The sequence below is a fragment of the Gadus morhua genome, chromosome 19, assembly GCF_902167405.1.
Source record: "Gadus morhua chromosome 19, gadMor3.0, whole genome shotgun sequence".
NCBI lineage: Eukaryota > Metazoa > Chordata > Actinopteri > Gadiformes > Gadidae > Gadus > Gadus morhua.
Window position 1 is genome coordinate 15,211,519 of NC_044066.1, and position 9,434 is coordinate 15,220,952.

Consider the following 9,434-nt stretch of genomic DNA (forward strand, 5'->3'; position numbering starts at 1 on the left):
GCAGAATATTCTATACTCTATATTCTATTAATTAAAACGGTCGGGAAATCTGGTAGCTTATCCATTATCGGCTATCCGATTTTGGTACCGTACTTTCAGAGGTTTATTTTCGGTTCAGCGTGTAAAAGTTCCAATGAGACGCGATAAAGAAAAGAATAATAGCTTTAATTTTTTAACTGCCTTTTTCTTGACCCCGAGTCGTGGATGTGATGAGGGAGTTTAGGCTTGGTGAGGCGTTCAATTAGGAACCGAAATTGAAATTGGTTTCTTGATTGATTGATTGCTCACACTTACACCTTGAGTGAATGTCAATTCATGTTAGTTTTAACTCATTTGTGAAGCAGTGTGAAATCTGGTAGGACTATGAGTTTGTGTAGCTACAGAGCTTTGTGTTAAAGTCAATAACAATAGTAGATACATTTTTTAATTGCTCTGTCCTTAATCTCAATGAATGCGTATAAAATATATTATCAAACATGAAATGTACATTCATCTAAGATAATAAATGAAATGTTAAATGGTTAAAAGAAAGAATACAAATAGACTCAAACGACATTTAACATGAACTCTTCTACATAAATTCACCATTACTGAAACTTAATGTATGTAATGTACGTCAGCTAACAACCGGAAAACAAGTTTAAATTATCTTAACCATTCTTGCAGAGGGGACTAAATATTTAAAAAGATGATGTGGGAGAGTTTAGAAACAGCTGGAGGTCCAAAATTAATTTAATCCTCTCTCGTGCGTATTAATTCCCATCCGCCTTGGCGGCGGGGCAAGGCGTTTTCCCGGGGAAGTCGTCTGGGTTTCACGGCGAAGGAAAATGTCAGGCCAGGGGCCAGATGCTGTGGGTGCGTTCGTCTCGGTGCCCGCCGTGTCCCAGGCGGACGGGGCTCCATATGGCCGGTAAATAACGCTTTACTCCAGAGATAGGACAGCAGCGATGCGGTGGATTCAGGTTGATCCACACAGACACACACAAACACACACACACACAGAGACACATGGAAAGTGACACATGGACAGACACACACGCAAACACACACAGACAGACACACACACACACACATGGTCACAGACAGACGCAAACACACACAGACGCACAGACACAGAAACACAAAAAAACACGCACACACACACACACAAACACATACAAACTCACACTCATAAAAGCTCAGTCAAACAAAAACTCAAGCACACATACACACAAAACCACACACAATAAGACAAGGCACATAAAGATAATTAGGCCGTGTATGAATACATTTTCCCTGACCTAAATATGACTACAGCAATGAGCATGTTTGGTTCGGTCTTAAGTTCGTTATGTTCGGTATTAACGCAACCAAGATTTGGCAAAACCTCCATCAATACTTATCCAGTGAGAGAGAGATTAACAGATAGGGAGTAAGAGTAAGATAGAGAGAAGATGAAGAGAGAGAGAAGGTGAAAGAGAGAGGGAGAAAACGTGGATGAGTGAGAGCGAGATTGAGAGTGGGCATAAGAGAGAGAGAGAGAGAGAGAGAGAGAGAGAGAGAGAGAGAGAGAGAGAGAGAGAGAGAGAGAGAGAGAGAGAGAGAGTCTGTGTATTACTACAGCAGGGGTCCTGTCCATGAAAAGACCCCCTGCTGTTAGCCTAGAGCTAACATGACTCAATGACACGAGCCTTTGACACATATGCAATAGAATTATACAATACATATATACTGCAGTGTGTTATACTGAATATGGTCTTACTGTATTTCTTCTTTCACTGACACAACCCACTGAAACTTTATAAACATATTATTTGATACAGTACATATTATATATTCATATGCATACTATGGCTTGAATCTATCAAAAGTAGAGAAAATGTATAGAATACTAAACAATCGCTCCTCATGACTGAAAAACTTAGTTTGCTTTCCTCGTAAATATATAAACATACACACACAGCAGACACAAATACAGAGCGTAAATAATTCAATGTGTGTTGTAACAGATTTCTGTGTCTATCGGTTTTAATGAGTTTGTACTATAACAGATGTGCGTGTGTGTGTTGTAACAGATGTGTGTGTCTGTTTTTGCAGATGTTTGTGTTTAGATGTGTGTGCGTTCATTTAAAGGTGTGTGTGTCTGGTTTCAGACGCGTGTCCTTTAGCAGATGTGTGTCTTTGTGTGTGTTTGTGTCCATATGTGTATGTGTGTGTGTGTATGTGTGTGCATTTATATGTGTTTGTGTGTGTGTGCATGTGTGTGTGTGTGTGTGTGTGTGTGTATATTAAGATGTGTTTGTTTGTGTGAACATATGCATGTGTGTTTATGTGTACTTGAATGTCTATGCATGTCTTTAGACGTGTTTGTTTGTGTGCGTGTGCATGTGCGTGTGTGTGTGTGTGTGCGTGCGTGCATCCAAGTGTGTGTGCGTGATATCCAGCCCGTGTTTGGTTCGGTGCTGCGGAGGAAATATCCTGCCGGTGGTTATGAGATCTAAGATGGAGTTCTATGAGTAATACGCTCGCTTCCCTGATAAACCCCCCCCCCCTCTAATCACCCGGCCGCCCAGACGCTTTATTCATAGAGCGAATTCATCTCGTATTCATCTCGTATTCATCTTCAATTCGTTCCCCCTTTTTTAATAGCAGCCCCGCGTTTCCCGCCAAGAGATCTGTTCGCTAGATTTACAACCAAGGTGAGGGAGAGAGAGGGAGAGGGGGGGGGGGGGGGGGGGGGAACGAGGACGAAGGGGGGGATGGAGACAGGGAAAGAGGGAGAGATAGAGAGGGAGAGGAAGAGGGTGAGAGAGAGGAAGAGGGAGACAGAGAGAAAGAGAGAGAGCGGGAGGAGAGAGAGAGAGAGAGAGAGAGAGAGAGAGAGAGAGAGAGAGAGAGAGAGAGAGATGAAAAGAGGGGTACTGCAAACAGAGCGAGAGTGGGAAAGATAGAGGGAGGGGGATAGAGAGGGGGGAGAGTTTGAGATAGAGCGAGCGAGAGAGAAGGGGAGAGGGGGAAGGAGAAAAAGAGATGTTTTGCCGCTTTGAGAAACAGTAAAAATGGGGATGTCAGAGTGGGGGGATTTCAGTCCTTGCTTTACGATGATGTGAGTTGAAGAGTGAAATAAAGGCCCTGTCGCAGACACAGTACATCTGATGGATTACAATAAGTAAACCTGTCAGCTCCCTCCGCACCTTCTATTGACGTTCCTGTGCGTTCCCCGTCCCTGGAGGGCTGTCTCTCGGGGACGTTTTCATTACGACGCAACATCGCCTGCCCTCAAGTCCACACCCAGCGGGAGTCTGATCCCCAGAGTGGCCACCAGGGGGCGATGTGAGGGGGACACAGGGGGCACTGTGAGTGGGACACGGCAGCTAAAACCTGGCTGGAGACCTGAATGAATGTCTGTGTTAAAGGGACTGGAATCACACACACACACACACACACACACTCACACTCACACACACACACACACACACACACACACACACACACACACACACACACACACTAATTTAAACGAAAGATGCACATGACAGCTAACGGCAGCGGAAGTTAACTATTTTTTTACTTTTCTAAATTTCCTTGTGCTCACCAATCGGGACGCAAGCGCATTTGCAGGTCATCGAAATTAATACCATGGTTGGCCACTAGGGAATGTCTGCTGTCGAAGTAAAAGCTAGCTTGCTAAACAATCTCGCTTCCCTGCTAGTGTAAATGATTTTAGCTAAAACACTAAATGCTGATGGCTGGCAGGACAGGAAGTCATCATGCTAAAGGCTACATCTGCATCTTTGCTGCCATTCTAAAGTCTTTTCGCTAATGTTCAAGCTGCTAATGAGTGGTAGAAACGATGAGGCTAGCTAATCTTCAGCAAACGTCACCTCCGTTTAACCAGGGTTTGTTGAGATCGTCATGAGAGTCCCCATATGGTCACATAAATGGGTTACATGCCAGCCTACAACATACAACACCTGCCCGCTCGGAGCCAACCTACAGGCCCCGGCTGGTCGTCAGCAGTAGATAATTATAGATTTAGCTCCAGTACCGTCGGCCGCCATGTTGGAGGTGCGAGCTTCATCATGTTGGCCACGGAGTGAGAGCAGATGGTTGAAACACTTCCACACTTCTTCTTCTCCGGGAGCAGATTAATTGTTTCGGCCCGGCGAGACTTTGTTTTGTAACCAGGCGGTATTCCCACCAAGGACGGCAAAATATTGGTCTGCCAGAACCTGACAATCAATAAGCCGCTGAGATATTTTTATGTTTTTCTTCCAATTTTTTGTTGGCGAAACCGTGGGTGATGTTGCAGGGGTCTGTTTGTCACCGGATAAACAGGCAAACACGTTTCTGTATAGAACAGCTTCTCCATTAGGGTTGGGGAACATTGTTTATTCCGATGTATTCCCATCATTATAATAATGAAGGCTTTTGTTGTTATTAAATGGGATTTAATTCCAGCTTGGTACCATAATGTCAACGTATCATTGTTAATCGTCGTTAAGCGCCAGTCAGAACGGGGTCTCTAATACCAATTGAAGCCATTCAGTATTCTGCTGGGAAGAACGTTTCAAGTTTAGTGTCAGGTATTAATCACTAGGAGACTAACAAGAACAGATTGTCCTGTACTTTTGCTTTCCATGCTGTCAGTGTCCACTGTATAATCCACTTATTTTCCAATTCGGTAAAAGATAATAGACGCTTTGTAGTAATTTATCCAATTACTACACTCTCTCTGACACCTCTATCCAAAGCCGGGGAGCTGGTTAGGGCATCTGTTACAGCATGCCCGCAGCAGGTAGGCTGTGGGGACCCAGAGCCCTCCGATGGTGCAGTTCAGGGAACGCGTCGTCCAGTGTTAACATGGAGTTTAACAAGCATGGCTAGGGCTCTTTCTCGTACCGTGTTAGGGCATATGACTGACCTCCTTTGTTGTTGTTTGATTCCCAGATCACATGATGCGGTCAGAACCAATGGTGGCGGCGATGGTGAATGGAGGACACTAGACCGCACCAATTTCCTGTTTCCTTCAACCACCCAATTCCTATTTCCGTGCTGGGTTCAACTGGTTCCCCCCAGAGATTATCGCAGTTGGTTTCTTCGCTGTCTGTCATCGGATCACCATGTCATTTCCCGCCCTTTTTCGCAACCCCTCTACGCCTGTCACTCAACGGCGCCCTCTAGTGCCACGGAGGCCCAGAAAACCTTAACAAAAAAATCTAACAAACAAACAAACTGGGGCATCGTCTTGGAACTGCTTACTGTTGGATTTTCCGAAAAGACACGGGTTCCAGGACATAGACAGGACCATTACAGACCGGAACCTGTGGCTTCTCCGGACCACCGCTCCAGAACCTAGACCGAGCCGACTGCTCTGTGCTGTGAATAGGCCTCCCATATTTTTATAGACCAAAGAGTGAAACAAAACAAAAAAACGCAAAAAAAAAGCAGGCAGCCGGAACGCGTCTTGAAACTGCGTATTTGTGGAGACGCCCGCCCAACAAAGACAAAGACAAGCGGTGGTGCGCCACGGACTGAAAGCTAACGCTATGTTAGCAACTGCGTTTTGGCGGGAAAGCCGCGCTCGCTCGCTAGCATAACTGGAACCCGTTGGAAACCGGAGTAACCTTTAAACAATTTGCAACGACAAACTTTTTGGTTTGATTGTTTTTGTTTCCCAGGCGGAGAGCCCCGTACGACTGGGCCGGGGGATGTAGGTACAGCATACGTATAACTCTGTATTAAAAAAAAAGATACACATCTGATTTGCATTTTTAAGCTACGGTTGGGACATTTTGCAATAAGCATGGTTGGTCGCAGAAGGAGGATCATAACAAAGAGAGGATATCTAAAAATGTGTGTGAGGCTTTCAAGCCAGATATGGGTCAGAGGAAATGTCATTAAATGTATTTTGAGAGGCTCTGAGAAAAAAAAGTTATATATTTAACAGTTTTATATGTCGTACCTTTGTAGAAGAAGCTTATCGGACAGAAAATGAGGGGTCGAGAAAGGCGGTTGTACCCGGCCAATAAGCAGAGCCGTTCTAATTATCGCTCGGTTGTCTTTTCTGTTCCAACGAATCTGTATCCGCTTTTGTTCACAGTCCTCTATTTAACATGGCGCTGACTCACTGTCTCAAACCATTATGGATTAAAAAAGAAACAAAAAAAAGGAAACGCAATGTATTTGACTGAGTGACTCACGGCGAGCCAGGGAGAGCAGCAGAACGGACATCTTCATAGGTAGAGGACGGACGATGTGGGGCCTGTTGTGATGTTGTGTTGTAACACGGTGTGGGGACACTCGCTCCTGGTCTCTGGATGAGGAACGATCTCTTTATTTATTACTACTGTGCTTGTGTTGCTGTGCACCCATGCAGGCTCTCTCGGATCGAGAGGGTGATAAAGAAGAGAGAGAGTGCGAGAGGGATGGGAGAGGGAAAAGGCAAAGAGAGAAAAAGAGAGAGAGAGAGAGAGAGAGAGAGAGAGAGAGAGAGAGAGAGAGAGAGAGAGAGAGAGAGAGAGAGAGAGAGAGACTACAGAGTATTACAGTGATTTACATACATGAGTTACTTTTTTATCATGGAATATTTTAAGAATAAATCAAACATGTGAGAGAATCACCAGATGTGCATCGAGGCATGGAAATTACATTTACCCTTCATCCTCGTCATCTGCCTCACCATCACCCACATATCCTACAGATCTAGATTAAAATGGGACCAGAGAAGATACTTTGAGAGGATGAATCATCCAGAAAATGGTCACTCTATGGAGTGCAAAAAAGGTTAAAGGCCTTATGTACCAGAGGCTTACATGGCTACATTAATTTACATTCATATAATAATTGTATACAGTATTCAAACACATTAATGGACAGTTGGACACCATATTAACTACACCAGGAAATTATTGCTGTTTCCTGTTTCAATGAAAGAGAGGTTCCAGGTAAGTGTTTTCACTTCTCGAAAGTAAAATCAATTAAACCGTGATCCCACATTGATTATATAATTTCATATTCAGAATGTGATAATTTAACCAGAAAGTTAGAAAATATGTGAATAGGATGTGAAAGGAAACAAAGAAAAGGGAACAAATCCTAACAGAGTGAAAGCACACGTAATTTAAAAGCGATCAACGCACTGTTAGCATCGCGGGGCGCAATTGTCATTGCTAATATTTCTGATGTTGCAACTTCTTAAACGATTCATTACACATTTCAGGGGTCAATTGGATTTCTGTCAGCAAAGTAATTTAAACTGCATAAAGAAATGGATCCAACATCGACGCTGGGAGTTTTCGCCGCCAAACGACTACAATAACATACCGTAATTACGGATAATGGAATCGCGTCTCTCGCGTCGGGGCTGTATGAAAACGTGGCTTTGTGACATCAATCTGTGTGAGCACGCAATTATACACCCTTACACAGGCACACTCTCGAGCACACACCCTGCACACACACACACACACACACATACCCCCCCTACCACATGAGGCCCTTTTATGAGGGTGATGGATGACTTGGTGTGACGTTCCCGGACACTTTCAAGGGCTTTCGCAGAATGACATCTGCAGAGGCGTTGAGACGTCACTTCATTAGCCCTTCACTTTAATGTCGCTCACAAGACAATCCACTCTGACACGGCTGGCTTACTTCAACTAAATATAGGCTTATTTACGGTTTTATTTTTGTGTAACATTTTATTTTTCTCAGCTGAGTGAGATGAAAGATAAAAAATAATGAATGTGATGTTTTTACCTCATTATGTCACTCGGAAATGATATCATATATTTATGTGAACTAAATAAGACATTTCACAGCGGGGAGGAGGAAGAACAAGAGATAGAGAAAGAAGGGTACAGATTTTATTCTGCAGATCAAATACAGCATAAAACAAAGGTTGATATTGCGCTTGTACTCCATGACTCTCTCCATCTATGTATTTAGCTATGCATAGCACACAGACGCACACTCACAGACACACACACGCACGCACGCACGCACACACACACACACACTTATACAAGCAAGATAACTTAACTTTAACTCATCCTCCTCAAGGTCATATCGTCTTGATAAGTCTTTTGGGGTCAATAACACATTCTTTCAATGATTGGTTCCTGCATTACAGTCCGCCAAATCAATATTTGGAAAAAGAATTCTACTAATGTGGGTATTAAATCTGACAGGTGCCTGAAATATGATTTCAAGACAAAGGAAGGAGAGAAAATGCATTGATGGTTGCCCTCAGCTTGGACCTTGTAACCTCCAGAATAGCCTTAAGCCTTAGCCTGTAATCCTAAAATTTAGCTCAACAATAACGTGTGTAAATGGCGCTGTGTCGATGTGACCTACGTTACCATTATGCTGGGGAAACATAACTATGCTGGTATCTTTGCCATTATGGTGATGTACCCCCAGAATGGAATCATGTCGTCCACCGCAAGGTCACACACCGGAGTAACACACACACACACACACACACCCACACACACACCCACACCCACACACACACATGCCATGGAGGTCCATCCACGAAAGCAAAACATTTAAGGGGGGAAATCAGATAAACATATTCAGGACATAAACTTCACACAAACAATGTTGTGTAGACACTTTTTCAACAGTTTAACAGTTTTAACAGTTAGAATTACCTGTTTAAAATACACCTCTATTCCACTAGAATATCAGTCATTAATCTTCAGTAACAGAACACCATTAGGGATAGAATTCTCCTACGCTCGTGCTTAAAACTAAACCTATAAATGCGGTCATATCCCTGAAAAATATAATCTCAGGGTTATATTTTATATCCCTTTTTATTTCCTTTTCTTTCTCGCAATCAATTTCCAAGAGTCTTTCCTAACAACAGAATCACCTGCATGATCGACCCTAGAATGCAAACGTTAACATTCCCAGTTGGAAAAACCTCCACCCTTCCACCGTGTGCAGAGGAGACAGCGACAGAATACACATCCCCGCTCTTCAAACGCTCGCCGGGAGAGAGAAGAAAATCCCTGGGAATCAGCGCTGATTCACCGACCGACGGCAACTATCGATCCCAAGATCAACAGCGCCGGGCCCCCAGAGCCCCCCCCGGCCGGGAGTCGGCGATAACCGCCCGGCCTCCCTGGCTGTTTGTTCTCGGTCTTAACCTCGCCGCGACCCGCTAAAGTTACCGCGCGGCTACACTTGATTAGCCTGTGCGCGGGCTCAGCGCGGCTCAACCCCGCAGCTCCGCCAGCTGCCGGTGATTACACCTCTGTGTACAGAAGACGAGGGGGGGGGGGCAGCGGGGGAGATCACCGCTGATTGAATTCCGGTAATCTGTCCCATATCCTCCAGGCGTTTCTCTTTCAATCGAGGAGTCGTCGCGCCGACTCGTCTTTTAATGTGATTAAAGGCAGGGCGGCGCAGAGCTCGCTCCCGCGGCTACGTAAACGAGCTAGCCA

General features: G+C 44.4%; 1 protein-coding gene across 2 annotated transcripts in view; it reads left to right on the top strand.

Moving 5' to 3' along the window:
• tafa5a (TAFA chemokine like family member 5a) overlaps nt 1-6,155 on the top strand; it is a 90,772-nt gene extending 84,617 nt beyond the window's left edge. For both annotated transcript variants that reach the window (XM_030342221.1, XM_030342222.1), the window contains exon 5: nt 4,930-6,155. The gene's annotated coding sequence lies outside the window, so the exon portion shown is untranslated. The remainder of the gene's footprint in view (nt 1-4,929) is intronic.
• The last annotated feature ends 3,279 nt before the right edge of the window (nt 6,156-9,434 follow it).